Source organism: Rana temporaria, chromosome 1 (assembly GCF_905171775.1).
Source record: "Rana temporaria chromosome 1, aRanTem1.1, whole genome shotgun sequence".
NCBI lineage: Eukaryota > Metazoa > Chordata > Amphibia > Anura > Ranidae > Rana > Rana temporaria.
Genome location: NC_053489.1, coordinates 350,528,010 through 350,535,853, shown reverse-complemented (window position 1 = coordinate 350,535,853; position 7,844 = coordinate 350,528,010).

Below are 7,844 nucleotides of genomic sequence, written 5' to 3'. Positions count from 1 at the left end.
ATTCCTCCACAGCCTCTGAAGCCTTTTTGAGGAATAAGACGTTTAGCCTATTTTCCATCAGTTATTGGACAAATATCCATGACCACTTGAATATCTTATATTGGCGTATATACCATAGGATGGTATCGTTTTTAAACCTGAAAATTGAGCTAACAGGAGTATTATTTTATGTTTTACGCTATAACAAAATGTAATGTTTTTTGTAAGAATTGCATAAATTCCATGTAAGACCAATGTATGTATGTGTTTTTTTTTGTTTGTTTTTTTAATGGCGTTGTCCCTGTCTTTGTTTGTCTACTGTTTCTGTAATTGTAATTGTTATGTTGATTTTAGAAAATTAATAAAAATGTATACTGTATATATAAAAAAAAAAAATTTATAAGCTCTGATGAAGAGGGCTGTTGAAACCCCTGAAATGTGTTGGCTTTTAGTTTGCCTTGAAGCAGGGGTCTCAAACTGGTGGCTCCTCCATAGTAATGACACCCATAGTTGAGGAGTATATAAAATACAATCGATCTGTAGAACGTTGGTAAAGGTATAATGGCAACGAATGAGAGGGGGGGGCGTCTATTGGATCAACGTGTTTCGTGGCTAGTGCCACTCCTCAGGAGCAGAGTATGAGGTAGATGTCTGTAAATATCAAAAACCATGATTTAAAATGAGGGTATATATAATAGATCCAGTTATGGAGAGAAGGGGAAAAGGGATCATAGTAGTAACTAATCCCCAAAGTACTTACGGGTGTGTCAAAACCGAAGGTACAGACTAGGAGGGCAGAAACGTAGCCGGGAAGGTAACAGCCCACGGGAGCTGAGGTGGGCCAACCCCACAAGGATGGAAAACGATCCAGTAAAAAGCTAGGTGTCCAAGATGGCGGCCTCATGGATACATGGAAGTTAATGTGCCTTAACATAAGTATGATGATCTGTGAAAATTAAAAATTGTAGAAGCTGATAATAGCTATATCGTGAACAGTTGTAATACAAAAATATGAAAAAATGATAACTAAAAAATAAATATTAAACATGAAAAATTGTCTAAAGGTGTAGGGCAAGGGGTAGTAGGGTTGTGACCGTGAAGTGTACATAAGGTGCACTGTGTCCCAAATGTGGTAATAACCATAAAGGAAGGGCTGTGAGTGGATCCCAAACAATGGAGTGGTATGCCAAGAACAGAACCCAGTTATGACAGAGGGACAAAATGTAAGGAAGGGATGGGTAGTGGGTAAAATAGGATATAAATGTCTAATTGTATACCTGAAGATGAGTAGGATAGTGCTAAGGAACGACCAGGACCATGGGACACACCGCCGTAAGGAGAACCGCTGCACTGGAAGGAGTATAAATACTCACTAGGGTGGGGAGTGGCTCACCAATGGCACGTGGGTTGTCCAAGGAGAGGAGGCGGAGTGTGAGCGAGGGGGAGCGGGTGATCCCGCCGCCCCCCACTAGCCGCCTCGCACGGACTTCCAGATGGGAATCAGCAACGTCAGTCCGCTGGCGTCACACGTGGTGCCGCAGCAGACATGGCGTAGGAAGCGTGCCGTCGATGCGCAATCGGACGTCCGCCCGACCCCAGCCACACCCCCAAGGCAGTAGGAGGGATGGGGAAGGGCGGGCCCCAAGAGCGCATTGCAGCTCCCGGTACTGATAGAGCCGGCTGGTACAGTCTGCCCAGCCACAAGCTGGCCCATTGTAAGGCAGCAACACAGCCGAAAATCACATCGTGGGTAACGATCAGGGCTCAAGTCCTGCACTTTTTTCACAGCAGGAACGTAGTTCCCTTTGCAGGACTAGAGCAGCCGAGAGCAGCCGAGCCGCCCAAGCCAATCCTTCAATAAGCGGCGATGCCCAGCTCGAGTCACTGTCCGGGGCAGGCGAACCTTAGTAATCCTTTATGTTACTGGTCGCTTCCAGTATATGGATTCATCAGGTAGTGTGCAGGTATTCCGTCACTTATTCGATGCCGCAATGTCTCCTGGGAGCGTTTGTCATTGTTCCCAGGAGACATTGCGGAGGTCTGCCGCGAGTTATCGCGGATTTAGAAAGAACTTGCATCTTTCTAAATCCCGTGATAACCCGCGGCAGACCTCCGCAATGAAGAAAACAAAACAAAACATGCGGTTTAGTAATTATGCATATGAGCGTATCATTTTTTTTTTTTTGGTGGGGGAGTGGATCGTGGGTTGGAGTTCCCACACTTTTTTCCCCAGGACTTGACCCCTGGTAACGATGTGAGGGGTACTATGAAGCCGAAACCCCTGGAGGCCAACACTGGTATAATACAAGATTTAACCTTTTGCCGACCGCGCCATAGCAGAAATACTGCTACAGCGCGGTCGAGTTATTGTGACAGGACGTCCCTGGGACGTCCTCGTGCACTTCCGCGTTTGCGCGTCCCCTGGGGCGCGCTCGCGGAAGTGTCCGTGCTCGCCGGGTCTAGAAGACCCGGCGCATCACGGATCACAGTAAATTGCCGCGAATCGCGGCTGTTTACCACGTGATCGCTCCGTCAAATGACGGAGCGATCACTTGTAAACAAACCGGCGTCATTTGATGACGCCGGTTCCTCCCTCTCCTCTCTGTACCGTTCGGTACAGTGCGAGAGGAGGAGGGGGGGAGCGCGGGGTGTCAGCAGTGCTGTGGCTGGATCTGTGACAACTGCAGTCACAGATCCAGCCATCCCTCCCAGCTCAGCAATACTCTGCAATACCCCCCCATACTCTGCCATACCCCCCCATACTCTGCCATACCCCCCCATACTCTGCCATACCCCCCCATACTCTGCCATACCCCCCCATACTCTGCCATACCCCCCCATACTCTGCCATACCCCCGCCATACCCCCGCCATACCCCCGCCATACCCCGCCATACCCCCGCCATACCCCCCCATACTCTGCATACCCCCGCCATACCCCCCCATACTCTGCATACCCCCGCCATACCCCGCCATACCCCCCCATACTCTGCATACCCCCGCCATACCCCCCCATACTCTGCATACCCCCGCCATACCCCCCCATACTCTGCATACCCCCGCCATACCCCCCATACTCTGCATACCCCCCCATACTCTGCATACCCCCCCCCCATACCCCGCCATACCCCCATACCCCGCCATACCCCCATACCCCGCCATACCCCCATACCCCGCCATACCCCCATACCCCGCCATACCCCCATACTCTGCAAAACCCTGCGCGATACTCTGCAATACCCAAATACTCTGCAATACTCCGCAATACCCCAATACTCTGCAATACCCCCAATACCCCAATACTCTGCAATACCCAAATACTCCGCAATACCCCAATACTCCGCATATATAATGTTTTGGGGTTCTATGTAGTTTTCTAGCAAATAAATTGTGATTTTTCCATGTAGGAGAGAAATGTCAGAATTGGCCTGGGTGCTCCAGAACGCCTGATGGCGCTCCCTGCATGTTGGGCCTCTCTATGTGGCCACGCCGTGTAAAAGTTGCACACATGGGGTATCGCCATACTCGGGAGGAATAGCAGAATGTGTTTTGGGGTGTCATTCGTGGTATGCATATGCTGTGTGTGAGAAATAACCTGCGAATATGACAGAAACAAGTTTGTTTGTTTTTTTTTTACAGAATTTTCGGTAGTTTTTCTTTTATAGCGCAAAAAATAAAAAACCCAGAGGTGATCTAATACCACCAAAAGAAAGCTCTATTTGTGTGAAAAAAAGGACAAAAATTTCAAATGGGTACAATGTTGTATGACGGAGTAATTGTCATTCAAATTGTGAGAGCACCGAAAGCTGAAAATTGGTCTGGTCAGGAAGGGGGTTTAAGTGCCCAGTGGTCAAGAGGTTAAACATATAATGATCATACAGTTTGAAATGAACAGACAGCTAAGTAACCTAAAGGAGGGAGAGTACCAACATATATAATGTATGATTGTAAGGGTGCATGTATCCATCCCCGGAAACATGTAGATGCAAGAAACTAAATGGGTGGGACTTTAAATGAGGCGCAAGGCATAGAGCCAAGCGCTTCCATCCCCGATATTTTGAACAATAAGAAATAGGGTGGGACTTTAAATGAGGCATGCACCCCAGGAGAGTAACAATAACAGTGGGATTTGGACAGGTACGTGATCCAGCAGAACCGAGCAAATAACATGAAAGCATTGCACGGATACTAAAAACAGTCAGTTATTTAATAGTATACAAATTATATATACAGTAGATACAATAGTAGCATGGTAGATCTGTTACAATAATCAAAGAAAATTGCATACATTTCAACAGTTCATGGTAACAATCTATCTCCATGATAATGGCTCCTAACAGTAAAAGTTAATGCATAGTATAAACATTAAATGAGATCAAATTCGTTGGAATAACTTCACAGTAATAGTGACCACAATCGATCATATAGTCGATGTGTAGGAGCCATTAGAAGCCCCTCTGGTTTATATATGATATCTTTTACCAACTAATTTCCTCTCTATACCAGTGGAGTGTACCAACGTATCAATATTCATTTATCATGGAGATACTTTCCAGTGATTTGGCCTCTTTTGATATCGTTTCCAGCATGAACCTATTATATTTATTTATTCCTACCATTGTTACCATGAACTGTTGAAATGTATGCAATTTTCTTTGATTATTGAAACAGATCTACCATGCTACTATTGTATCTACTGTATATATAATTTGTATACTATTAAATAACTGACTGTTTTTTGTATCCGTGCAATGCTTTCATGTTATTTGCTCGGTTCTGCTGGATCACGTACCTGTCCAAATCCCACTGTTATTGTTACTCTCCTGGGGTGCATGCCTCATTTAAAGTCCCACCCTATTTCTTATTGTTCAAAATATCGGGGATGGAAGCGCTTGGCTCTATGCCTTGCGCCTCATTTAAAGTCCCACTCATTTAGTTTCTTGCATCTACAAAACAAAACACAGGGAGGGTGGGTTGGGAAACTGCCTGCTTGTCCCCTGTCCCTTCTCTGCTGTCCAGGAGACGCCACCTATCCCTTAACTAACTACCACAAACCCCTCCTCATCCTGTTGCTCCAACCAATCAACCTCTCCCCCATTCTCCACCTACAATCCTTAACCCCATAGTTGCTTTCCCGCATCACACTGTCATGCTGGCCCTGCACTATCTTTAATTTTATTCTCTCTCGCTCCGGGCCTTATTTTACAGGGTTAGATAGATTAGGTTTAGAATGTGGCAGAGAGCAAGTTTAGTGTTAGTTAGCGGAACTTCCTATTTAAAGTGGTATTAAAGGGTACACCTTCAAAAACAAAACAAAAACAAACATGTTATACTTATGTACACTGTGCAGTGGTTTTGCACAGCCACGATTCTCTTCTACATGGGTCCCCCACCGGCGCTCCTCCCTCTTGACCAGTGCTCCCAAAAGCAGGCCGCTTTCTATGGGGGCACTGGTGCGTGCTTGCTCCCAAGCCCTGCTTTATATGTCCATAAGACACATAGAGCCATGGATCTGCCCTGCTTCCGCTCTCTCCTAATTGGCTCACTTGCTGTGTTTGATAGCAGTGGGAGCCAAAAGCCTCAACCAATAAGGACCAATAAGTAGAGGGAGTCCCAGGACAGCTGATGCTCTTATGCACATCGCTGGATCGAGAGTGGACTCAAGTGAGTATTAGGGCGGTCTGCACCCAGGGGGTTTTTTACTTTCTTGAATTTAATGCATAAAGGTAAAAAACCTTCAGCATTTACAACCCCTTTATCGTGGTGAACTAAATAAAATCTTTTTGGGACTGTTTTATTGGTGTGGTCCTGTCATTGAAGGCTACAAGGAGTAAGTACCGGTACCTCTATTTGCCTGAACTTTAAACCTGGCAGCAATTTATTTGTTTTAATACCTCCTTTCCCTTCTTGTGCCTAAATGGTATGTTCGATCTGCTATATGTAAAATGCGCAAACGCTCATACTTGTAAAAAGTTTTACAAAGAGTTAAAGCAGTTCAACAGATTGTCAACACTTTGCAAGTACTGGTATTAAGCTACACAAGCTGCACAGTGGATTTCCCTGCTGTGTGCACCCATCTCAGTTAGAACGACTTGCTATGCAATAGTGAGGTCTGTTAGTCATTGTACTGTCTCTAACTACAGCTTACACTGTCGGCTATTGGCAGAACATTCTCATCCTCGCAAGAGGTACATTCACTAAGTGAGATGAGGATTCAGTAATGAGTTGCAGAATCATTACTAAATCAGGTACTGACAAAATGGCCTCTCCAGGTTTCAGTCTACACAGTTTGATTGAATCTGCAAGAATTAAATGTTCATGCTATGCTAAATGTATTATTATGAGACTATGGAACGCTTTACCAACCAGCATTCGGTTGGAGGAGAACCACTTAGCATTCAGGAGAAAGATCAAAACACATCTCTTTTGATACCAAAGGAGACAGGAACAACAAGCGCCCAGAGGCGATTAGGTTCACATGTGCCGCGCTATATAAGTTTTCATTCATTCATTCATTAATATATATTATTATTATTATTTATTATTTATTTTCTTGTCCATACAAAAATATAATACTCACATTTCTGAGTGCTTTAGTGTAAGGTGTAGTACTTGTAGGAGGTATCTGAATCCATGGAAATCTCACATGGCCTCCATTATGCTCTGTGCTTCATAACCATGTTTCTTAGGGCCATTTTAGTCAAGTGACCCTGTCACTGGCGGTAGGCTGCCAGGAGGCTGACAATGCCAGGATTAGGACCACTGACCTTTCTCTATGGAGTCATTCCCTTGCTGAACCTGTAATATGCTGCTCTCTTGTTATAAGTGTGAGAATCTGCAGTGGAGTGAGCAATTTAATTTGGGTACGTGGTTCTCTTACTTAGGTTACCCCTAATTTCCCATGACCCTTAAAATGTAAGGATAAGAACCTCTCCCAGGCTTTATTTTTCCTCACTTCATCTACTGGAGGAGACAACGTGGTCATTCAGACAAGAAGTGTGGAAAATATCCAACACGGATATTGACAGATAATTGACAGCAATAACGATCCTTCCTCTACTGTACAAAAAAAGTGTGCTTTCACTGCTGTATATGTCTATCCTAGAGCTTTCGCTTAATTTTCTGTCCTAATGATACATTGTAATTGGGAAGATCTTCCAAACAGTGTGGCAGAGAGCAATTAAAACTATTAGGAGTTCTAACCCTTTCCCATACCTCCCAGATTTTTGAAATGGGAAAGAGGGACAACCATAAGCACAAAATGTGTGATTGAAGGACCCACTCCATGGCACGTGTGTATGTGGCTCTGCCCTACTGCGCTGATGCACATGCATGGCCGAACTTCGGCCATTTTGGTTACTGGAGGAAGAACCTGTATTCGTCTTCTGGCTTTTTACATGCTGATTTGTAAGTTTTAACCATGTAAGTGCAATACTTTTAAATAAATTAAGGTTCTTTTATGATATCACACTATGTTGAGCCTTTACTTTACATATGCTTCTGTCTGCTTAGAGCGAGCTGGAGATTATCTGATTGCTGGATATATTTCCATTACTGCCAGGAGGTCCCTGTGTTGTGTCTCATTCCTTCCATGAGATCCATCCTAGTCTAATGTCGCGTACACACGATCCGGTTTCCGACGGGAAAACCAAGGATCGGCTTGGTCCCTTTTCCCAGTGTACACACGGCCGGTTCTCCCGACATGTTTTCTCTTGGTCGAGAAAACTGCCCGTGTGTAGGCTCCACCGCAGTGTTTCCCTATTGAAAAACTGCAGAGGAAAAAAACGCAGCGATTCGTGACGAGAAAAAGGAAAACATGTTGGAGAGCCTACACACGGACGGTTTTCTCGTCCAAGAGAAAACATG